The sequence below is a fragment of the Suricata suricatta genome, chromosome 1, assembly GCF_006229205.1.
Source record: "Suricata suricatta isolate VVHF042 chromosome 1, meerkat_22Aug2017_6uvM2_HiC, whole genome shotgun sequence".
NCBI lineage: Eukaryota > Metazoa > Chordata > Mammalia > Carnivora > Herpestidae > Suricata > Suricata suricatta.
The window spans coordinates 101,882,707-101,908,305 of record NC_043700.1 but is presented as its reverse complement, the minus strand read 5'-3'; positions in this window follow the sequence as shown (position 1 = coordinate 101,908,305).

Genomic DNA, 25,599 nt, shown 5'->3' with positions numbered 1-25,599 from the left:
ACAATGGGCATGAATAGATATTTCTCAAAAGCAGAAATAGAAATAACAAACAGATTTATATGAAAGTGTACTAAACATCAATAATCATCAGGGGACTACAATTTAAGGCTACAATGAATATCTTCTCGCTTGTCTAGGAATGGCTATTACCAAAAAGACAAAATTTAACAACTATTGATGAAGAAGAAAAAAGAACTCTTGTACATTGCTGGAGGAGTGTAAATTGGTGCAGCTACTAAGAAAAACAGTATAAAAATTAAAAATATGATTCCTCAACCTATTTCTGGGTATATAGCTAACAGAAATAAAGTCAGTATTTCAAAGAGCTATCTGCACTTCCATGTTCATTGCAATGCCATGTACATTATTAACCAAGATACTGAAATAATCTGAGTATTTGTTTACATATGAACGATTAAAGAAATGTAGTATATAATATGTTTTCACTCATAGGTCTAACAGGAGAAACCTAACAGAGGACCATGGGGAGGGGAAGGGGGAAAAAGAGTTAGGGAGAGGGAGGGAGACAAATCATAAGAGACTCTTGAAAACTGAAAACAAACTGAGGGCTGAAAGGGGAGGGGGAAAGGGAAAGGGGGGTTGATAGTCTTGGAGGAGGGCACTTGTGGGGAAGAGTACTGGGTGTTATGTGGAAACCAACATGACAATAAACTATAAATAAAAAAAAAGAAATGTGGTATGTAAACAATGAATTACTATTCAGCTTTTAAAAAAGAAGCTGTTTTTCATTTACAAGGATATAAATGAAGCTGCAGGAAGTGAAATAAGCCAGACATAGAAAAGTACTTCATGATCTTACTTTATGTGGGAATCTAAAATACTCAAATTCTTTTAAAATTTTTTTATGTTTTTTAATTTATTTTTGAGAGACAGAGAGAGACAGCGCGAGCAGGGGAGGGTCAGAGAGAGAGGGAGGTACAGAATCTGAAGCAGGCTCCGGGCTCTGAGCTAGCTGTCAGCACAGAGCCTGACGCGGGACTGGAACACACAAACCATGAGATCATGACCTGAGCTGAAGCCAGACACTTAACCGACCCAGGAGCCCCTAAAATACTCAAACTCTTAGAAACAGAGACTAGAATGGTGGTTACCAGGAGCTGGAGAGGATAGGGAGGAGGACAATGGGGAGATGTTGGCCAAAGGGTATATAGGTTCAGTTATATGAGATGAGTTTGTTTGGGAGATCTAAAGTATAGAATGACAACTATGGTTACTAATACTATATTATATACTAGAAATTTGCTAAGAATCTACATCTTAATTATTCCACATCCACATGCAAAAGATAACTATGTGAAGTATTAGATGTTTGCTAGCTTGATTGTAGTAATCACTGGTAGTTATTACACAATGTGTGTGTGTGTGTGTGTGTGTGTGTACACACATCACTCTTGTATACCTTAAACACATATAATTTTGTCAGTTATATTTCAATAAAGCTAGGGGGGACAAAAGGAAACAGCTTGCAATCTAATCCAACCAAGATAATTACCTGCTAAAACAACAGAAACAGCACTTATTATAGAAAAAGAACAGACTCCAGAGTTACAACAGTCATCATGTACAATCCAACAGAACTCCAAATTAACTGATACATGAAAATCCAAAAACAGAAAACAAACAAAAAAAATAGAGTTCATTCTCAAGAGAAAAGAGAGTAACCAGATTCCAATCCTGAAATGACACAGCATTTAGATCTTGAAATGACAATTTTAAAGTTGTTTCTTTAAAATGATTTTAATGACATAAAATACAATTTCAACAAATCAAATAGGTAATGAATCTTAGCAGAGAAATAGTATGAAGAAAAAGAAGTGGCAGTTTTAGAACTGAAGATTATGTATGTTATTTTGTATAAGCAAATCAATGAACAGTCTTACCAGCCAAATGGAGATGACAGAGGATAAAGTGAAATTGAGGATGGATAAATATATCAATGAATTAGAATCCACATGTGAAAGGAGATAAAAAAATGTGGCCAAAAATATTGAAGAAACAATAATTGAAAATTTCTGAAATCGATGAAAGGCATTTAGAAATTCAAAATGCAAATTAAAGCACAGTGAGGTTTTTACTACAATCTCACTAGAATGTAGAAAGTAAAAAGACCAAGAATATGGAGTGTGGGCAAAAATATGGACAAAATGGAACACATATGCTGCTGGTGGAATGCAAAATGATAGAGTCCATTGGGGAAACATATAGCACTGTTTTATAAGATTAAATATGCACTTATAATATGACCCAACAATCTTATTTTCAGAATTCACCCAAATGACAAAAAACCTGTATTCAAAGAATGATTTATAAATTAAAAAATGTATTACAGTATTGCTTTTAAAAATTAGAATTTGATTGAACTCAAATGTCCATTGACTGGTGAGTAAAACATAGTGTTATATCCATACTGTGCTATGCCTAACAATTTAAGAGTACCCTCTTAGTGAACACAACATGGATAAGTAGAAAAACAGTATGTTAAATGAAACATAAAAATATATATGGTATTGATTTGATGCATATGAATTCTAAGAAAGGAAAATTCATGATAGACAACAGATTGATGGTTACCAGAGTGGAAAATTGGGAACAGAGCTCAACTCAAAAAGCACAGATGGGTATTTTTTAAGCTTATGGAAATGTTCTATATTTTTATTGTAATGTTGGTTACATTACAAGTTCCAAAATTAATCAAACCATATATTTAAAATAGGTGGTATTTATTTTATGCAAATTATACATCATTAAAGCTGAGGAGAATACAGCTAGTTGCTTCAACGGAATATAAGAACAAAGCAGGCAAGATATATATCTAATTTAAATAAAATCCCCCAGGGTACCTGGCACATAAAAGAGAATCAATACTTGGTTGCTGAGTATTTAAAAATGGCATGAGTTGCATTATTGCCTGTCTGTATAAAACATTTATACTTAATTTGCAATCTGTGCATATAATTTTGTGGACTCTTAAATCTTAAATATATATGATATCAAATAAACTTTTATTTCCCACAGAGGAAATATGTGAAATCTATTATGTAATTTGATAATAGCTTCTTGTAGTTTGTCATTTGACTTTGCTTTGTGATTATTCTAAGATCCATGGTTTACTGATCTCTAAATGAAAGAGTGAAAAATATTGTGGTAGAAACGAACTGCTATAACAGAACAATAACAATCAAAAACATTTTGGTTTTCTCTGCTTTTTCTACCCACCTCGGCCCCCGCCTTGCTTTTTTAAGGACATATTCTATTCCCAACCATAATAAAGTAAAAACAGTGAATAATCCAGTGAAGAAATGGGCAGAAGACATAAACAGACACTTCTCCAAAAAGGAAATCCAGATGGCCTACAGGCACATGAAACGATGCTCAACATCACTCATCATCAGGGAAACACAAATCAAAACCACACTGAGATACCACCTCACACCAGTCAGAGTGGCTAAAGTGAACAAATCAAGAGACTATAGGTGCTGGTGAGGATGTGGAGAGACGGGTACCCTCCTACACTGTTGGTGGCAATGTAAACTGGTGCAGCCACTCTGGAAAACAGTGTGGAGATTCCTCAAAAAACTATCAATAGAACTCCCCTATGGCCCAGCCATAGAACTGGTAGGGATTTACCCAAGGGATACAGAAGTGCTGATGCATAGGAGCACATGTACCCCAATGTTCATAGTGGCATTTTCTACAATAGCCAAATCATGGAAAGAGCCTAAATGTCCATCACCTGATGAATGGATCAAGAAGATGTGGTGTGTGTGTGTGTGTGTGTGTGTGTGTGTGTATACACACACACACACAATGGAGTACTACATGGCAATGAGAAAGAATGAAATATGGCTATTTGTAGCAAAGTGGATGGACCTCGAGGGTGTCATGCTAAGCAAAATAAGGCAGAGAAGGGCAGATACCATATGTTTGCACTCATAGGTCTAAGGTCTAACAGGAGAAACCTAATGGAGGACCATGGGGAGGGGAAGGGGGGAAAGAGAGTTGGGGAGAGAGAGGGATGCAAAACCTGAGAGACTATTGAATACTGAAAAGGAACTGAGGGTTGAAGGGGGAGGCGGAGGGGGGGAAGAGGTGATGGTCACTTGTGGGGAAGAGCACTGGGTGTTGTATGAAAACCAATTTGACAATAAACTATTAAAAAAAACAGTGATTCAAAGAAAACACATATCTCCATGAAGTAGAAATTCTGCCTTGTAGAAACACTTCACCTTTAAGTGCCTGGAAAAGAAGAGGAAAAAGAGAAGTAACATACTTGCATATATTGGTAGAAGGGAAAAATATTCACTATAAAGGAAAAGGCCATTACAGAGGGCCTTGGAGCTAGGGGAAAGGGCTAAGGAATGTGAAGATAACCTGTTATTTGGCATGTTTACCCAACTTGCTTTTACTTATGGGCTACCTGGCCTGTAACAGTGCAAGATATTCATAAGTATACTCCCTCCCCTGTCCCAAAGCAATAGAAAACAGGAGCTTTGCAGACCCTGTGTAGGATAAAAGCCTAAAGGAAAAACCTTATCCAATGAACAGGGAGGAAATCAACAGAACCTGAGGAGGAATTTCTCATGAACATGGGCACTGCATGCCCTTTGCAACTGTTATTCTTCTTAAAGGAAAGGAGAAGAGCCTCTCCAGTCTAATCAGATCCACTTAATGTAGTTTCCCAGAAAGAATGAGAATCATGCCTCAAGAGGCAAGATGAAATGGTTGATTTGACATCCAGATGCCTCATTACAATGAATCAACACTACTCATCTTGTGACTTTATCAGGAGAGAAAAAAAACCTCTTTCCTATTATATCCATATTCTACTCAGAAGTTTCTTTGCTGTCTAAAATTATTTTTGGACACTTCAGTTTCTCCAGCAGTAATTTGGCAGGGTTAGCAACCTCTACTAAGTAAGTCATTGCTGAAAAAGAGCAATTCATCTTTGCTGGGTTGTGCATCATTTCGGTTTGTTTGCCACTGTTGTTTCTGTTTTCCACATCTATGCCTCGGTGAATTCAGCTGTGTGTTGGTGCATCCTGATAGTATTTCTTTTGCCTTCATTTAAAATGAAAAACACCAGCTGTTCAGATGTTGTGCTTTACATCTGTCTCCTCATCCTGTTCTGCTTTCTAAATTCACAATTCTATCAAGATCATTACTATTCTTTCCAATTACTCTGGGACACAATTTTAGCATTACTTTGACTCCTATCACTACTTCATCTCCAATCATACCATTTATCATTTTTTCTATGTTAATGATCTCCAGATTCATCTCTTCTATTTGATGTGTCACAAGATTCTCCAGTCTCTTTCTTTTGAATTTAACAGACAGATAACTTCTATGTTGTTTCCAGATTAATATTCTTCAAAGATTGCTTTCAGCACTTATTCCCTCAGTCAAAACCTTTGGCTAGTTCTGAATTAACTATCACATCTAATCCAAATGGCTCAATTTGGCACTTATGGCTTTCCATAAACTGAACTTCTCTCACTGCCCCTCTCCCTCCAGCTTTTATTTCTCATACATGCTTGTATATTTAAATCTATAGCCCTTTCTTGTCTCTGAAGTCTTATTTACGAGAGATGCATCTTCTCACCATATTTGAGCCACACCTTTATGTTTTCACAGTGATATAAAGTCAGTTCTGATTTGCAGGAATTTTATTCTATAAAGTTGCTCTGAATAGTGAATAACCAAATATTGAACCATTATTCCTAGGAGAAATTATACATCTGTCTAAATGTATATCTATATCTAAGAGTGCCTTGGTGGCTAGGTCTGTAAAGCATCTGAGTCTTGATCTGAGCTCAGGTCTTAATCTCAGGGTCATGATTTCAAGCTCCATGTTGGGCTCCATGCTGGGTATAAAGTCTACTTAAAAACTAACTATGTTTTCACTCTTAGGTCTAACAGGAGAAACTTAACAGAAGACCATGGGGAGTGGAAGTAGGGGGAATGAGTAAGGGAGAAGGAGTACTAAAAACAAATTGAGGGCTGAGTGGGGAGGGGGAAAGGAGAAGGAGGTCATGGTCATGGTCATGAGTGTTATATGGAAACCAGCTGACAATAAACTATAAAAAATAACCTTATAAATAAATATGTATATCTATATCTAGACACACACACACACACACAGATTATATTATAATCCTAAATCTTAAAAATAACTCTTCCTGATAGATTATTTTAAAAAGAGAAAGTGAGATTTAGATATGTTAAGTGACTTGCCTGAGGCCACCTCATAAACAAGGGCCAACATTGAGGTTACAACAAACCCCATCCAAATGGCCCCAGTAAAGGGACCTTCTTGCTTTATACTGCACTGCCCCTACCATTTCCACTTCCCGGCCATTATTGTTAGACAACTGACACAAGAAGGCAGAGACATGGCCTTGTTTGACCTCAGCTGGGAAGTTTAGATTAAGGTGACTCTGTGTCACCTGTTCTGTACATGTCTGCAAATGTCTGTGATAGTACCATGAGTATTAATTTTGGTACTACAGATAAATTGTATCTAGTAGGAATCCACTAATAATGAGGATTGACTATATATAACTTTCCTGCATGCTCCTAACTTAATATCTGTGACAGTAGAAAAAAATGCATTTTCTCTAATTTTGTTGTATTTTTATTTCATTGTATACTATGGCAAATGATTTAAGATTAAGAACCATGTAAGTGTGAGTGTGAGTGTGTGTGTGTGTGTGTGCTTGTGTGTGTATTTGTGTTTCATAAAGCTCTAGTAGTGATGAGGATACACAGACATATTTTCCACATATTTATTAAGCAGTTACTACATAGCCACTTGTAGATTGCTGCTATAAGCATTTCAAAATGGTTATTGGCCTGAATTAAGTATAAAATGTAACTATCTTGTAGTCTTAGAATTTAATATTTAGGATGGTTCTTGTAGATGTTTTCATTTAAAACCTTACAGATACACCTCTATCATATTTGTACTAGTAACGATAATGACTTCTAATATTTATGAATATCTACTATATGGTAAGCATTATCCTCAGTTCTTCATATACATTAGCTGTTTTAACAATCACATCAATATGATGTTAAGTTCTTTCATCATTCAAAAAACTTAGAAATGGTAGAGCAGACTTTAATCTGCAGGGTTTTCTAATTGTAGAAAACATTCTGAGCTCATGTCTTTATGAATATATAGCTCCACATCCTTAGCCTATAACCTATATAAGACTTAAGAATATCTCCTTAATAAATGTTGTCTTTTAACCTGAAGAAATTATTCTGGATACTTCTAAAAGTTTTTTTGATGTGCTGACTAGAGAGAAAAAATCAAAAGTCTCAGAAGTGATACACAGTTTTAGTTCGCAGGTAAAGAGTATTCAAAAGAGTGTTCCACACAATAAGGAGAAAGATGTACAAACTTTCTCTGAAGTCATTAGATAAAAACTAATTCTGAAGGGATACGTGCATTTTTGGGGAGAAAAAGGACCTGAGCATTTGCCTACATAGGACAGATTCTACTAGATGTTATACAGGAAGACTTAGCTAATGTTTTTTCTTTTTTTTTTTAGTCATCAAAGACTGAGTATGGGCTAGCTGAGTATATGAGGCTCTTGGGAGTTGTGGGAATAGGACTGCACATGATCTTGAAAGCTTTTCTTTAAGAACCTCAAGAGACTGACAGAAAACATGGGTGAGAATTCTGAAAAGTTTACACTCTGGTGTTGGGGAGAAAAATAACAGACACTGCCAAAGTAAGCCTAGATCCATCTTCCTTCTTATTAATATGGAACAGCTCCCTTTATTTATAGGAAGAAATCTAATACCCGGGGTGGGACACTGATGGATACCCACTGGAGTTGGGGAGCAGAGCAACAGCCACCATCGAAAATCTTTTTTTTTTAATGTTTTATTTATTTTTGAGGCAGAGAGAGACAGAACTTGAGGCAAGGAGGGACAGAGAGAGAGGGAGGCACAGAATCTGAAGCAAGCTCCAGGCTCCGAACTGTCAGCACAGAGCCTGATATGTGGTTTGAACCTGCCAACTGTGAGATCATGACCTCAGCTAAAGTCAGATGCCCAACTGACTGAGTCACCCAGGCGCCCCTGAAAATCTTTATCTATCTCTCTTATCTCCCCTGTGGAACAAAAGCCTTCAGCTGAAAGGAGAATGGCAACAAAAGTGTAAGTTGTAGTTATTGGGATAACTATGGAAAAACCACTGTATCTGGAGGAAGTGAATTAGCACACAAATGTAAGAAAAAGGAAGAAACAAACAAAAAAATGAATCAAGAAAAGAAGATAGAATAAAAGTAAGGAAAGAAACCATTATGCCTGGAGAAGGGTCAGGTATAACATCTAGGTCTAATATTACTTCTGGAACACTTGTGAAGGGAGGCACACTTGTGAAGTCCAAACTCTAAGACCAAGCAAGATTCACAGTGCCTATATAGGACCAAAACTTAATCTGAATAACAGAGAATGGCCTCCTTACCTCATTCCTGTCATCATTCCAACAGGTATCAAATAAAAATAACATAAGAATGCTTTTGGGAAAGTTGCAAGTTATGGTATTTCTCTGGTAAGGACCACAAAGGGAAAACCTAGAGTTAAATGTAAAAATCAAAAGCCAATCAGAAAGCAACATCCAAACTCATCTCAATATCTGACCATATAAACACTAAAACCTACCCTAAAAGCTAACCAGAAGAAATTACTTACTCATCTCTATGCATAAAACTATTTATCTCAGTTTCTATCTATCCTATACAATATTACAGTCAGAAAAGATTAAGGAATAATCAGACCCAGACATAGATATGCAGATATTAGAACCAGCAGGCAGGGAACTTAAGTAGAATAAATATGTAAAGGCTATGATACACAAGAAAGACAACATGCAATATCACATAGGTAATTTTAGCAGAAGGATGGAAACTATTAGAATATTGAGCAGAATACTAGAAATCAAAGACACAAGAAAAGAGGTCAAAAGTACCTTTGATAAGCTCATCAGTGAATTCAGTCCATCCAAGGAAAGAATTAGTAGCTTGAAATAGTTTACCCAAAATTACTCAAACTGAAATGCAAAGAGGGAAAAAGGTATAGACCATCAGCAAATGTGTGGCCATAGCAAGTCTAACATAATTGAAATTTCAGAAAGAGAAAAAAATGTGAAGAATATATTTATTTCAAGAAATAATGCTGTCAGTTTTTTAGTGACAGACATCAACTAATGGAACCAAGCTCAGAGAATATCAAACCATATAAATATAAAAACAAAACAAAAAACTAAACCAATGTGCATCATTCCAACTGATAAAAATGAATGACAAAGGAAATCTTAAAGATAGACAAAGAAGCAGAAGAAAAATGGAGCAAGTGGAAAACATCTAGCCAAGTAGTAGATTTTGTTCAGCCACAATGATAATTTAAATTTAATGGTTTAAACATGCCTATGTCATATTGGATAAACAAGCAAGAATCCACCATGTTTTTATAAGAAACTGTCTTTAAACAGAAAAATACATAGGTGAACATTAAAAAGGTTTAGAAAGATATTTAATAAAAATATTTAAGTAAAAATATACAATATGCTTAAGTGTCTTTACTAATAACCATAGTTAAATTCATGAATTCTCCAAATCTGCTAGAGTTCAAGACTTCATTGAAAGCTTTTAGTATGTTCTAACATTCAGGTATCTATAATTAGTGAATAAGGAGACTTTGATTTTAAGGCTCAGAAATCAAGGTACAATTACCATGTTCTTTTTCATAAGATAGCAGAAATTTAGTTATAGAGCAAGAATAACTGAAGTGTAGTAATAAAATAGAATTTTGGTGAGTCTTATATAGTTTTGGTGTTTAAAATTTTTTTTTCACGTAACACTTTTGATGTTAATATGTCTAATCAATATTCACACTGTAATTTTAATATTGGAATTTTTTAAATCACTCAAATGTTTTAATTATGACTAAAATCTGAGACTTTCCATACCATGAGAAATAATAATCTCTTGATTAATATTCTAACTAAACATTTTTTTCTTCTCCTCTTTTTTTTATAGTATCTCCCTTAGAGACAGTATTAATGACTTAAATCACAAATTGCTTCAGTGAGATAGTCTACTTTAGTTCAAAATTCTATCATGTACAGAATGCAATTCTATCACTTACAGGAACCTGGACATGGTTCTCACCATCCTTTGATCATTTTTTCTCATTTATAAATAGAGATGATGATGATGATGATGATGATGATGATGATATCTGTTCTATAGAGTTGGAATATTAAATGATAATACCTGTAAATCACTTGCATTAGTAACATTTGTAAAGGCTGTGGGCTGAATTGTGTTTTCCTAAAATCCATATGTCAAAGTCCTATCTCCCATTATGATTGTATTTGGAAATGGGACCCAAAAAGAAATGATTAACATTAAATGAGATCATTAGAGTGGAGCTTTGATCTGATAAGACTAGTGTCCTTCTAAGAAGAAACTCAGAATGTATACTTTCTTCACATCCACTTACCAAGGAAAGCCACGAGAGGACATTGTAAGGTGTTTGCACGCCAGTAAGAGAGAGGTCTCACCAGGAAGCAAACACTGCTGAAACCTTGATTTTGGACTTTCTGGCTTCTGGTACTGTGAAAACATTAACTTCTGTTGTTTAAGCCACATGCTGTGTGTGTGTGTGTGTGTGTGTATATTTAAATGACCTTCCAGGCAGACAAATACACTAAAGATAATAATAAGTTTTTAAAGTCTGTTTTTTCACATTGCCATACTGTTTATATTATATCTTTAATTTGATCCCATACTTTGTGATGAGTGTATAATTTTTTAAAGTATGATGTCTAAGTATATTCATGGACAACTCCTAATTTTACATTATCAATAAATAACACAAACAAACCTGTGGATTATCTACAGGCTACCTATTATAATCATATTATATTCCATTATTTTAGTGATTATAATTTTTAATATTTTTATACATGTGCATGTAGAGCAAATTCAATCACATGCAATAATTTATATTCTCAATTTCTAAAGATATATCATTACTTCAGTAAGGTTTTCTAATTAATATAGTATTTTTGTTTTGAATTCAGATTCTTTATAGCATGTAAACATTTTTAATTGAGTTTTATGAAAGCTTAGCAGGATAAAATTATTCAGTGATGAAAATGCCAACTCATTTAGAAGCTGGGACAGTTTTGCTTGCTTTACTTTATATATAAATGATAATTTGTTACAGTTTAAACTTACTGAAATCATGTTCTGTTTGAGATTAGTTTTACATTAATTTTTAAATTTTGCTAGTAGTTGGAAAATAAGTAAATATTTCCAATTACAAGTGACCTCTGGATAGTTATAAATCTAAATAACTAAAAATGTGAATTTACATTCAACTGTGAGTCAAAATTAAAGTCAGTTATTGAACTTTCCCAGCATGTTTTTCCCATTTTTATTTTCAATATGGTATGTCTGTTGACAGAATTACTTTTTTAATATTCAAAATGATATATTTAAAAATATTTTTAAATATTTCATGTTTTTAAAAATATTCTTCAAAGATTTTTAAAAAAATGTTTATTTATTTGTGAGAGAGAGAGAGAGTGAGATACAGCACGAGCAGGGGAGAGACAGAGAGAGGGAGACGTAGAATCCGAAGTAGGCTGTCGGCACAAAGCCTAACACGGGGCTCAAACTCACGAACCACGGGATCATGACCTGAGCCAAAGTTGAACACTTAACCTACTGAGCCACCCAGGCACCCCAAAGATTTTATTTTTAAGGAATTTCTACATCCAACCTGGGGCTCAAACTCACAACTCTAAGATCAAGAACTACATGCTCAACTGACTGAGCCAGTCAGGCACCCTGGGATATTTGGTGGTTCCGGCTTAGCCTACTCCTCAGGTTATGAATGTGAATATCGGAAAAACTGAAGACAAATAAGCATCATCCAAAGATTTCCTAATAGAATGTTATCTATATTCTACATACCTAAATAACTGATCATTTTTTCTCTGTAATTCTTCATGAGAAAGTAATTAAGTAGTAGTATATTAACAAGCACAATATCAAATCTAACTTATTTTATTACATTGGCAAGGTATACCTAAAATGAATGTATCATCCACAGAAGTACTTATTTTAAATCATGTCTGAACATTGGTTCTGAAATCATATCTATGTTATTCTCATTAGAATGTCTGCTATTACCCATGTAGAATGTAAACCAAACTTAATTTATTGAACATTTTGGTAAATTGAATCACTCTAGGATCTGCATTATTCAGGCAATACCAATGAAACAAAGATTAGACAAGACCTATCCATTTGTTCATTTTATCAACAAGTGTTATGAGAACTTTATATGGAAATTTGCTTTTTTGATGATAGGGACACAGTAGTAAACAAAGCAAAGTTCTACCATAATGAACAATACTTTTGGTAACTAAATGTTGACAAATGTTAATTAAATGTTAAATGTGCAGCACTTGCAAAGGTTTTTCTGTATAATATGAAGCATAATAGATTTATAAAGAAGATCATAGAATTTAATTTTTGGTTACTTGACTAAAGGTAACATGACAATAAGTTTAAAAACAAGAGAAAATCATAGGCATCAGTATGGAATCAAATCTATATGTAACTCATGGTACCTTCTGTTTTTGTCTCACTGCAACCAACTCATTTGAATTCTAGCAAAAAAAATGTAGGGGAAAATTAAACGATAGTATTTAATATGCTTATTGGTAACATTCAGTCGAGACCCATTAAGGATCTGTTTTTCTTATCTTTTTCACCATCTAATATCATCATTTTGGATCATTACTATTTACATTGCCATTATCATCATCATCTTTGTCAGTATTCTTATTGTTTTCACTAAATGTTTTTGAGTGTTCACTGTGTTTTTAAGGTATTAGTTGTTATATGTGCAATAGGGAAAGTCCCACTTCAAATTCACTTCAATTATATAAATAGCTTCATAATTCATCCTATGGATCAAAGCAGTTTGGACATATTTTGTTCTCCTTATTGCTATCAAGCCTTGCATCAAATCTATTAGCTAAAGCTAAAGCTCCTGTGCCCATCATCTCTTACCCGAACTACTAAAATCCCTACCCAAATGACTTCTCTGCTTCCACTCTTGTTCCCTACACATGATTCTCCATATAACAGCTAAATGCCTTTTTTAAAGTGTTAATCAATTGAGGTGACTCTCTTCTCCGGACTCACCAAAGTCATCTTTATCATGTTGTATTAGTTTTCTGTCGGTGCTACAACAAATTACCACAAATTTAGTAGCTTGAAATAGCACATATTTATTGTTAAAGTTTTTGAAGTTCATATCTGAAATAGGTTTCACTATGCTAAAATCAAGGCATCGGCAGAATGGTGTTCCCTGTAGAGGTCTAGGGGAGAATTTGTTTCTTTGACTTTTGCAGCTTTTAAAGTCTGTTCATATATCTTGGCTAGTGGCCTCCTTCCATCTCCAAAACTGGCAATGGCCATTGGATTACATTATATTGCGCCCCCTCAGAAAATACAAGATCATCTTATTTTAAAGGCATCTGATTCACACACTTAATCCCTTTTAAAATATTAATTCCCCCATAACATGTGGCATAAAATATTCACAGGTTCTGGCCATTAGGATGTGGACATCTTTGGAAATCATTCTGCCTACCACACATTTTTATTATGATTTTATGTAATTTACCCTCGGTGACCTTTTAACTTTCAGTTTTTACCATTCTGTGCCTCCCTAAATGCATCTAAGCCATAATGAACCCTTTGTTGTCTCTTTAAACATGTATTTCATTCAGATGTCAGGGACATTATGCCATCTTTTCCTTCTTTCTTGAACAGGAAGAAGATTCACATATCAAATTGTCCTTCTTTTCATTTTAGTTACTCACATGTCTTATTTTCAAAAAGACCTTCACTAAACAACCTATTGTTTATAATATTCTCTGTCACTTTCATTTCCTTGTCCTGCCTTCTTCAAAAAAGGTATATGTGTTTTATTATTGTCTGAGTCCCTCATGAGAAATTAAGCACTATTAGGGCAGAGATGTAATGTGTTTTGATTCATTCAGTGTTTCCAGTGTCTAAAAAAGTGACTGTTAGAGAACAAGCACTCAAATATTTGCTATAAAAATGGATGGATCTACAAATGCATGCTTTTCATGCTTAGATCTATGGTAGGTACTTTACATTTGAAATCTCATTTAATACTCACAGGATTCAAATGAAGTTTTCGATATTTTTTATAGTCAAGATAGCCCTGGTTCCTATTAAGTGACTTTGTTTGAGACTGCAGTAGCAAAATTGGGATACCTGTTCATACACATTGGACTCCATATTCCATATTATTCCACAGAAAACTCTCTCAATTCCACTAAACTATACTGCTTTACAGAGATGAAATGCTGGTTCATGCCTTAAATGTGATTATGATCTTACTGGAAATGTTAAATATCTAATTGAAAGAACAGACATAGGATAAAAAAAATTAGAGTATTCAAGAAAAACTAGAGTATTTACTACATAGTATGTTTCCATTAAAATTTATTGAATACTTGTTGGGAAAAAATTCAGTTATTTAAGACTTCAGAGAAGTTAAAAAGACAACAAAAGTTGGAGTCTTCTGCAGTATCTCAGAAAGGAGGTGGACTTGAACAACACAAGAATGAAAAGTTCATAGATTTTACCCCACCACTCTCATTTTAGAATTCTCTGATGATCTAACTGGCAGGTCAGTATGCCTATGTCAAGTATCCTGAGGTAGAACAGAAGATTTGGTTACGACACATTTGAAATATTTTATAGTATGGTGGTTCTCCATGCTGACTGCACATTATAATCACCTGGAAAGCTTTACAAATACTTCCCCAAGGGTAAGTCCTCCCAAAATAGAGATTTAATTGGCACCAAAATCTTTAAGAGTTCTTCATATGGTCCTAATGTTTAGTCAAGATTGAGAACAACTGCCATAGTATATGTGTAGGTGAGTCCTTCAATGAATGCTAGTGTCTGTGTCCAGCAAAGAAACGCTTAGACTTAATAAATTCATGATTGTTTTAACTGCTTTGTTGAAGAAAGAATATTTAAAATGTTTAAAAATGTTTATGTTTAAAACATATGTTTAAAAACATTGCATGTTTAATAATATTTTTAAACTTTTCACTTAATTCAAATTTCTGGATGTAATAAACATAAATGATGTATTTCCTTAAATATCCAATAATTGAGTCAATAAATCATTTATATATATTTTCTCATTACTAAAGAATATAAATTGATGGGTTTAGGTTACTAAAATGACGTTTTCATGCCCCCAAAACAAGATATGATTTACTTCAAAATGTCTATCTATCAGCATAACATTCTCTGAAGCAATAGTTCCTTTTGTTTTCTCTGGATAGAGGCTTTCAACATGCTTATTGTAGAAGTAGTAATTTCATTTAAAATCACAGGTGAGATATTGGAGTAGAAATCTGAACAACTGAGAACAGATACAACCTAAAACTTCTTGGGTTGTTTTGCTTGTGTCACTGATTTTGTCTCAGAGATAATGCTTCCTCTAAAATCCCTGTAAGTAAGGTATGCTGAATGAGAGCTGTTTTCACCTTCTATTCCTTTTTAAAAATAATATCCATTCTCTTGTAAAGCCAGAATCACAGTGACAGAATACAACATACATTTATTTAAAATTATTATATTTTATTGATTATAAATAATAATGTAATTATTCTCTCCCCAGCCTATCAAAAGCATAACAATTTTGGAGGGGGGAGACTTTTATCAAATAGAATAGACTGAAGGCTATATAATAAGAGTAATCCTAAACTCCTGATGGAATATCATTGAATATCTGACTGAATCTGATCAACATTTGTATTCCTAACTACCACCTAAAATAAAAAATAGCTCTCAATTAAGTAGAAATTCCTATGTTTCTTTCTATGGTGAAAATTAAGAGTAAAGCATTACTTAAACTTCTGATTTTCATAAGACATACTTTTTGTTAGTTTTGATTTTTATATATTTGGTTTTCCTATTATATTGAGAATCCTTATTAATCTGTGTGTTCTTTCTATATTCCTCAGATGAGTGATCCTTGAATTCAATGAGTTGGTCTCTGCTGAAGGGGAATTACAATTGAACATATAGTCAAAAACCTTAAAGAAAAATTTCATTCAAAACAAAGACCAAAGTGAAGCAGGCCAACAGCATGAAAAATTTCAGGGCTTTTAAAAGCGTATGTTCTCTGTGAACTTTGCAATTTAATTTTCTGTAAATGTCTTACTTTAAACAGCAGACTTTTACACATAACATCCCTACTGAAAAAGTAGAAATGAAAATATGCTTGAAATCACCAGCTAAAAGTTGAAATCAAATGGCAATAGCCATGACTGAAAAGTGAGGGGCAATGATGGGGGGAAAAAAAAGTAGAACTGTAGATTTGGGTGTATGACTAAGCCAGTGATCAAGATAGTAGAATACTTTGTTGCTATAGCAAAATGGAAGCAAAATAGACATTTTAAGATTAACTCAGCAGGTTCAGAAACCAGTCAATGCTTTGAACACCTGCTCTGTACATGTTATTGGGAATTGATGTGCACTTCACAAATATACCATGGAGAGGAATCTAGCCAAATGAATTAATACTCAGCTTCTTATTCATTCAGTTGTGTCTTTTCTCTCACTGCTTCTTTAAGTAATAAGCAAACAACTTGCAGCAGCATTTCAGACTGTCTGGTTCATTGTGTAATCCTCTATAACTCAACTGTGGCCTCACCAGGTACTTGACTTACTTAAGAATAATAATGGCTGTAGGATTATTCTGAAATGAAAAAAAAATTCTGACATTGTAATTCTTGTTTGGATTTCATTTTCCAGCAAGGAAAGTTGAACTTGTTCATTACCAAATTCAATTAATCTTGAAGATAACGTAAAAACAATAAAATAATTTAATAGATTAATGAGAACTGAAATGGGGGCAAAATTAATATGTTTTGCTTAAAACTCCAGTTTTTCCCTTTCTCTTTCTTACTCTCTTCTTTTTTTTTTCTCTACTACTATTCTCTCATCACTCATTTCTTGCTCTCCCATACATCACAAATCCTGTTTTCTCAGGGGTGTGAATGAGTGTGGTCACAGAGAGCAGACTGACACTTGGTTGTGAGCCAGGGTTTGGGCAGGGAAGGGAGACAGTCAGCAATAAGGTCGCCTCTGCTGCCCTTGTGCATGGTCCTCACAACCAGAAGCATTGTACATGCTGAAAATGCTGATCTGAATATTCTTATGTTTTAAAAAGAGTGTTTAGTGTTTACATTGAGGGAGTTCTAATAAAATTAGAAATGATAGAAATCACATAAAGCCTTTATGATAATAAAAGCTTTAATTAAGTTTTAGAAAAAGTCTAATACAACTGTTAGCATACCTTGCCAGATACAAGCAGTGTAATTATGTTTCTATGGTCCATCTCACCAATCTTAGAAATGAAACATAAAATATGAAAATAAATACCATTATAGTAATTTGAATAATTATACTAGATTTTAGACAAAAATACATTCTTTTCACATTATTTCCTTGGTAACAACATTAAACCCAAATATTAAAAGCTAAATTTAACATTTCCTTGTAAGGAGCATAAATGCCATTATTTTCCTAAAATTACTATTGATTACATAAATCATTTTATAAAAGGTTATTTCATGTTGGTCTTGCTCATTATTCACAGGGCTATTATTCTGATTTGAAGTGAAATGAACATTTCTTATTATAGCATATATAGAATGATACATTATGTATTATTAAAATCTCAATTTTTGCATTCAGGAAATATGTAAAATTATGAACAAGTTTGAAAAGAATTTTTCAAATATATTAATGAATTGAAATCTTACTTCCCAAAGTTTTCAAGTAAGTTTTATCTGTGGGAATTTGAAACTTTCTTTATGTGGGAAATGTCACAAAGATTGCTTATTACCTATTGATAATCCATTCTCTCCTCTTACTTTAGCAATAAAAAGAATATATTAAGAAAAAAGAATATATTGATAGAGGCAGGAATATATTCAGCTATATAAAGAACTCTTCATGTCTTGGCTTCCCTTTGCAAAATCAAGTAGTCAAAGCATAGACTAAAAAGTCATTAGGTAGGTTTTTGAGAAAGAGCTTGAAGATTCCTTTCTTTTTTCCTTGTTTTGTTCTCCTGAGTATGATATGAATTTCTGGTTGGTGCTCTAGTATTGATCTTGTTGACAGGTTATTTGAACTACTAAAGATGGGTCTGACATACGGAAGGATTTTGGTACCTTTTAGTACCATTTAGTGACATTGTTGAGATGCTATGGAAACCCACATTTGTCTATTTCCCATTATAAAGCCAATTCTTCTCAGCCTGACTAACAGGAGAAACCTAACAGAGGACCATAGGAAGGGGAAGGGGGAAAGAGAGTTGGAGAGAGAGAGGGACACAAATCATGAGAGACTATTAAATACTGAAAATGAACCGAGGACTGAAGGGGGGAGTGGGAAGGGGAAAGGAGGGTGATGGTAATGGAGAAGGGCACTTGTGTGGAAGAGCACTGGGTGTTATATGGAAACCAATTTGACAATAAACTATTAAAAAATAAAATAAAATAAAATAATAAAAAAATAAAATAATAATGCCAGTATTCAAGAGACAAAATGTGGTTGGAAAGGAAAGTTGCTTATTCAAGAGGCTGGCAACCTGAGGAGACAGTAGACTAATGTCCAAAGACTATCTCCCAGATTCCAGATTAAGGAGTAGGGTTTTTAGAGGGGAAATTCAGGGTAGGAGATTACATACATATTGGTGAAAAGAACGGAGAAACTTATGACTTTATATGAAGAAAGATGGTGCATTGCATTGAGCAAACATAATGTAACCTAGATCCCGTGATCACTTTGGAGTGGAGATCAGAACAAGGCAAAATTGAGCCCCTGATATCAGGACAAGGACAAATGGCTATGGGCATTTTTCAAGAGCTGTATAAAGTGGATGGTGCTTTGGGCTCATTGTCACCTGTAAGGAATGCAGGGCTTTCCTTGTTCATATAACCTTATCAGTTGACCTTGAGGTTAGATCTCTGAAGAGACAGATTGGATTTGTTACTGGGGCTGAAAAGACACGATAGTTGATTAGGGGAAACAATTCTCTGAAAAACAAGCTTTAAACTTTCTGCCAGTTTCAACCTTATTAACCCTGTGGGACACAGTTTCAGACACACTCAAGCAGCCCTGGATTACCTGCATAAAATTTTAGCTATATTTTAAGGCATTTTTAGAGTCCATTGTCTACAAGGCAACAATATTTGTCATGGATACACTGCAGACATTACCATTCTAACTACAGTTCTAGGTGTGTATTTTTCCCATTTGTGTTCCAAGGAATAGAAGTTCAGTAAGTTTTACTGTTTATGGTATGCTGATGACTCTCTCCTATTCCTGGTCTTACTGAGTAGGTCTTACCAGAGTAATAAAGCATACGTAATTGGTTGTGAAAATTTCAATAATGAAGAATGGAGGCTGCAGGAGTTACAGAGAGTTTTGTATTTATTGATTTGAATTTGATATTAAAATATGTATTAATGACTAAAAAGTTTAGATTCAGAAACATAATCACACTAAGACTAACTCAGTTTTATAAAGGTTTAAAGGACTATTTCTCTGGGTATGTTTGTTTATTTACTTAATTATTTTTCATGGGCATTTTAGTATTATTCATTGTTCACCACTAGTTTTTTTTCTTCAAAGTTTGATATGTTTCTCTTTATCATGTTATTTTTTAAGGAAAATATTTTTATTTGAACAATTTTTTAGGTTTGAAGGAGCATATTTAGGGGACACACCTTGGTATTTATAGGCTGTACTCATAGAAAAAAAAAAGATAAGAAATCAGAATGAGATGTGAAATCAGCATGTATTTGACAACCGATTATTATTCCAGAGATATCTTTCTGTTATGTTTCCTATTTTTGTTTGTCTTTGAGATTATCTTAACTGAAAGCTTGGAAAATAAGTTAAATGTTTCCTGTTTTTAATTTATATTACAGGTTTCTTACATTAAAAAATAACATCAAAATGGTCACTTCAAATAGAATATTCAAATATATCTGTGTTGGATGATGTGACTTTCTAGTTTAACCCATACTTATTCATTAATCACCTGGAACATTTTAAACTTTCCAATACACATTAAAAACTGAGGAATTCAATAACTCAATATTAGGCATGCAAAACTAATGAAAGTTCCATCTTGTACACAGGATTATCTGATTATAAACTACAACCACTGGTCCTGGTCCTTCTGTCTGGAGAATATAAAAATACATACTTCTCCATCCAACTGGCATATCACCCAATGTTGATGATACGTAACATTTAAACCCTAGATCTTTTCTCTATTTAAGTCACTACAAAACATATTTCCAAGCATCATTATCATATATTACTATTATTCTGGTAATTTATAGTAATAAAAATGCTGATTGCAAGGAAATGAGCATATTCTATAGAAATGAATACAGAGGTGTATGGGCATGAAATTACATTACATAAGAGATGCTTACTTTCAAATTAGTTGCATACATAGTAGTGAGTAAACAAATATGACAAAATTTTAATAATAGCTGAATTTATTAATTATAGCCTTTTGGGGTTTTTATCAAACGTTGTGGGCTTTTATTTTTTAACATATTAGAAAAATAATTTCCCCAAACTAAAGAGCTATGTTGCATTGGAAAGAATGATAGATTTCAAGTATTGGTAGGTCATTTGAGATACTTTCTTAAAAAAACAAATATTAGTCAAACAACTTATTTTTGATGCTCTAAATTTTAACATCTTCCTACTATAAGGCTAGAGAATTGTATACAACATTATGGATATGCCCTAACATGATTCAATTAGCATCTTGTTCTCTATACCATATTCCTGTCAAAAGAATTGAAACTTGAGGCACCTGGGTGGCCTACTTGGTTGATTTCTGCTCAGGTTATGATCTCACAGTTTGTGATATTGAGTCCTGTGTGGGGCTCTGTGCTGACAGTGTGGAGCCGCCTTGGGGTTCTCTCTCTCTCCCTCTCTCTCTCTGCTTCTCCTCCACTTGCACATGCACTCTCTCTCCTAAAGTAAATAAATAAATGTTGAATAAAGTATATGAAAAAGGTCAAAATCTATTCCAGAAATTATTGGCACATCCCTCATGCAAGTACCTCATAATATGCTTTAATCAATTATTTTCCTTAAGAAATAAAAATAGATAATAAGGATGGATGGATGAATGAATAGAGGTTTTCTGCTGCTAAACACTTTTGTTTCCAGTTATACAGGGGATATTTAGCCTGTTAGTGTATTCCAACATATTTGCATCATTTTTTATTCTAATAATTTTATAAAATAATTGACTATTATTCCTAGATTCTTTATATCTGAAAATCTGACATATGTAACTTGTATGGTTTTATCTAAATTTTTCATATAAAAGTATAAAGTATGCCTAGTTCTACTTAAATTTAATACAGTAGACAACCTATTGAATGAGAGAAGATATTTGCAAATGACATATCTGATACAGGGTTAGTATCCAAAATATATAAAGAACTAATGCAACTCAACAACCAAAATACAACTAATACAATTAAACAAGGGCAGAAGACAGGAATAGACATTTCTCCATAGGTGGCATACCAATGGCCAACAGACACCTGAAAAGATGCTCAACATCACTCATCATCAGGGAAATGCAAATCAAAACTAAATGATATATCATCTCACACCTTCAGAATGGCTAAAATAAAAAATACAAGAAAAAATAAGTGTTGGCGAAGATGTGGAGAAAAGGAACCCTCCTGGACTTGGTAGAAATGCAAACTGGTGCAGCTACTGTGGGAAACAGTATGGAGGTTCCTCAAAAAGTTAAATTGTGCTACTGGGTATTTAACCGCAAAATACAAAAACACTAACTCAAAGTGATATATGCACTCCTATGTTTATTGCAGCAGTATTTGTAATCGCCAAGACATGGAAGCAACTCAAGTGTCCATCAATAGATGAATGAATGAATATGCTATTATATATATCTTGGAATACTATTTACCATAAAAAGAATGAATTGTTGTCATTTGCAACAACTTAAATGGATCTAGAGAGTATCATGCTAAGTGAAACAAATCAGTCAGAGAAAGACAAATACTACATGATCTCACTCATATGTGGAGTTTAAGAAACAAATCAGATAAGCAAAGGAGAAAAAAGGGACACACACACACACACACACACACACACACACCAAGAAACAGACTCTAAATTATAGAAAACAGACTGATGGTTACCAGAAAGAATGTGAAGTAAGTGATAGAGATTAAAGAGTACACTTATGATGAGTACTGAATCATGTGTACAATTTTTGAGTCACTACTGTAGGTCTAAAACTAACATAAGACTATATGTTAACTATAGTGGAATTAAAATAAATAAATAATTTCAATACATTATTACTACTAATAAACTCAATGATTAAAAAACATAAAAATACTGCGTTCACTGAGAACAAAGGTTTTGCCAAAAAATCCTAAATTGGCAGCAATCTTATTAAGCAATATTTTAATGAAATATTTCACAAATAAATAGTTATAAATAATGACATATAAAACACCAAGGCACTTATTGTACATGTTATTTAATACACTATTACCAATATATTGGAAATTTCTGGTCAAAACTTTTGTTTGTGTTTTCCACTCCCTCCACCATTTGGTTTATGTAACTTCCATGAATTTCATTGTCGTTTTACTACAAATTTGTGTATCCCTAACTTACTATATATGTGTGTGTGTATGTGTATATATATATATATATATATATGTATATATATATGTATGTATGTATATACACATACATTCTTAGATGTATGTAACATATATAATTACTTTCCATGTTTTAATATTCACATATGTAATTAGTCTGTATGTTCTCCTGAAGCTTGCTTATTAATATTTTTCTATTAAAGTATTTTCCACATATATGAGTATGTATAACAGCAATGATCCTTTCTCATTAAAGCTCATCAACTAATATTTACACTGAACATCTTGTTCTACCAGTAACAAAAGTCCATTACATGATCCTTTAAGGAGACCAATCAGTGTCTTGGTGGCAAGTTGATAACAGTGTATCCCTTCCACTCCAGAAATAACATTTCATCCTAATTGTGTTTAGTACGTATTCAATTTATAAATTGGTCCTTTTGCCCATGCACTTCACTAAGCATCACTATCAGAGGCTCACAAAATCTCATATACTAAAGTGCGATCCTGCATAATTTAGAAATCTACTTGATTGAAAATGTGATGTTACAGTGTGTACATTATTATGAATTAGTGGTCCCAGCTGATGCTATATCATCCAAAAGTTTCCATCCTGAAAGAATATTGGAGTGGCCTCTTGAAAATGTAGCAGAAACACCAGTTGGTGATTATACCCTTTGGAGGCTGGCACATTATCCTTCATGATGCAGAACATTTCTTAAATCAATGGATATTGTATGGTTCTTTAATTTGAACAGATAGAATAAATGAGTCTGGAAGTAAAGTAATGAAGTAGGAGTGGCCCTGCTCTCAGAAGTGAATCAGTCCCAGTGACTTACTTGGGAAATTAAAGTTTCCACAATCTAAGTCATTGTGAATGTCAAAGTCCTGCTTCCTAGAGAATGAGTGTTATTTACAATTTTTTTTAATGCTTATTTATTTTTGAGAGAGAGACACACACGCATACAGAGCATGAGCGGAGAAGGGGCAGAGAGAAAGGGAGACAGAATCCGAAGCAGGCTTCAGGCTCTGAGCTGTCAGCACAGAGCCCTACATGGGGATTAAACTCACAACCATGAGATCATGACCTGGCTGAAGTTGGACCCTTAACCAACTGAGCCACCCAGATGCCCCAAGAATGAGGATTATAAGAGGGACTTGAAGGAATACCAGAAAGGGCGCCTGGGTGGCTCAGTTGGTTAAGCGGCCAACTTTGGCAGCTCACGATCTCACGGTTCATGAGTTCGAGCCCCACATCGGGCCTTCTGCTGACAGCTCAGAGCTTGGAGCCTGCTTTGGATTCTGTGTCTCCCTGTCTCTCTGATCCTCCCCTGCTCATGCTCTGTTTCGATAATAAAACATTAAAAGGATCTTTTATAAAAAGAAAGAAGACCAGAAGAGTCAAATTCCAAATAGTGATTATAGCAAGTACAATGTCCTGATGTGTATTTAGCAGTGGGAGTGAGATGGAGTAACAGTAATTCATACAATTCTTCTCACAGGTTTACACCCACAATGAAAAATACAAAATCGTAATGTTTTTCCTAGCTGCTATATAATATTTTTCCCCCTTCATTTCTTTCTAAGCACCCTGCCCTGTGATTAAGTTCTCTGAATCAATTTTTTATTTTTACATTTTATATCAGCTTTAGTTAGTGTCTCGAAGATTTCTTGTATTTAAATTCTTTTCAATAAATTCATTGGCCACATGTCACATCTAAATTCTAATCCTTAAATTATATAATGCTAAGCATCTACTCCTTGAAATTCATCTTTAACTTCTATTATAGAATGGTTTGCTCATTCTCCTGTTTCACACTAAATTGAGCAATATGGTTAGGAGGGAAAATAGCCCTTGGCTGATTCATCACTCTACAATTTTCCAATCTCACTAGAATGAGTTCTACTTCTCTCTCTGCCAGTGATATTGACCCTAACAGAATGGTTCTTCTTACTCAGATGCTAGTCAAAAGATGCGCATTCTTCTGATTAATATGATATTAAACTTTCTTATCAAAAACAACTGTCTTTCCCCAATAAACCATTTCTCTTCTTGGAATCAATTTTAAATATTTGTTGAATAAATATATGATTGTTATTTTCAATATTCTTTTTTATTTCAGCCTGAAGTCTGTTGACATAATAACATTTATAAATCATTGCTCTCTTCCTATTGTTTTCCTATGTATGCAATTTTACTCTAGTACCTGATTTATTAAATCTAATAATCTCTCCTAGCTTTCATAATCTAGTATAATATGATTTTGCTATAATTAAGCAATGATATTTCCCAGTATTTCTCAGACATCTAAAGCAAGATTTAGTTAGATACATTTTCACCAGTGGCAATCCCAGGGTTTTATTTATTCTATTCAAAGTCTTTGTTTTTAATTGGCCACTATCTCCCTTTTCCACAAAACCTTTTACAGTTAAGGCCACACATTTTCCCTTTCTGAGGTGTATAATATTTTTAAGCCATAATTTAATTATTTCAATTACCTCATATGCCTTAATTTTTTCTTACTGATTTTAAGTCAACATTTATACATATTTTTATGTGCATGTATATGTGCATATATTTTCTTCTCTTTTATCTCTTATAAATCTTAGTAATGCTGAGTGCAAACTGGCAAAACAGTACTTATACAAAGTGAATATTTCTAATTCATTACTTAATTCACCACTCTGGACTCCATTTTCTTATTTGAAAATCAGAGATAAATATT